Source organism: Propithecus coquereli, unplaced genomic scaffold (genome assembly GCF_000956105.1).
Source record: "Propithecus coquereli isolate 6110/MARCELLA unplaced genomic scaffold, Pcoq_1.0 Scaffold131, whole genome shotgun sequence".
Taxonomy (NCBI): domain Eukaryota; kingdom Metazoa; phylum Chordata; class Mammalia; order Primates; family Indriidae; genus Propithecus; species Propithecus coquereli.
Window position 1 is genome coordinate 247,387 of NW_012137303.1, and position 1,482 is coordinate 248,868.

Genomic DNA, 1,482 nt, shown 5'->3' on the forward strand with positions numbered 1-1,482 from the left:
TTTTATAAACTTTATCTCAACCTGCACATACCATCTACAAAACATGCCTAAAAACTTTCTGTTTTATCCTAACATTCCCTTTTCCTAAATAACTGTAGTGGACCTCCCCAAATGTAGTAGGTTATGATGTTAGATTAGAAATATATTGAGATTTGTGGGTTAACACTTAACTAGACAAGAGAATCTAAGAAATCACGCGCTGACTTTAAAGTAGATTGCCTCTATTCTGCCTTCAGGACTGTCCTAAGTTAAAATTTAGCGTCATTGCTTCATTTGGGAAGAATGTACTCATGTACTTTGTACTAGTGGCTAAGGATGGAAAATAAAGTGATCAAGCCAAAACTGATTGTTTCTTATAACTGATTGTTTAAACTTTCCAGCTGCCTTGCCTATGGTTGAAGTTTTACTGTGCTTGCTTAAGTGGAAAGAGAATGGTCCTTAACCTAACTAATGCTATTTGCTTCTGTAAACCTGCTTGCTTAAAGATTATAATCAGTCGCTCCTAACCGGAGTAGGTGGTCTGAGGCAGGTCCGGGACCCCACGGTTATGGAATGTATGATGTAATTTGTCCCACTTCCCGTCTTTGTCCCACTTCCCCATACCTCATGTCACGTACCCCATCTTAGAATAGTATAAGATCCCCTTGCTTTTTCGGCTAACCACCATTCTCTGTACCTGTACTCTGACAGGGCAGGGGTGGTCGCTGGCCAGCTAATAAAGACTCATAATTCGGCTCAATTCGGTCTTTAAGTGGTTGTTTCTCTCACTCCATACTATAACATAACCAGTCATTTTAGGACAAAAAATTTCATGCAAGATCCTTTTTTTATATTATTCTGTCTGTTTAACCTTTCTTACCAAAAAACATATTTCTATGTTCATTGCTTTTTTACATCTTTCTCTTACTCAAAAGTGGAATTTTGTTTTTATTTTCTTTCTGAATTTATTTTGATTCAACCTTTAAATAACCTCTGAATTTGAAAAAGTTACATATATTTTAATAAGAACACATTCTGTTTCTTTTATAATTTTTCTTATTAGAAACATCTTATTCTTTGATACACCTTATATATACAATTACATGAATTGAGTAGAATTCTTATTTTTAGTAACTTTAAATTTTACTGAAAGCTTAAAAAGCAGGAAGTTTTGAATTGTTCATCGTAAGACACTTGTTGTCATGAGGCAAGACTGCAGGTTACTATAAAATTATGGCCAAACTGATAATTCAAATATTTTTTTTTAAATGCAAAAATCGTATTCTTAGAGAGGAAACTCAGTTTCTCAAACAAGTATAAGATGTAATAGACAGACTGAAGTATAAGTTAATAAAGAGGCTGAATCTGTGGTCTTTCTTTCCTCCCCTTCCTTTTTGCAGTTTATTAAAAAGTGAATAAAAATCTTTTGTTATTTTTATTAATATCAAATGACAATCTAGTTCAAAAGAGAAAACCAAATTTCATTGTATTAGTGTATTAATG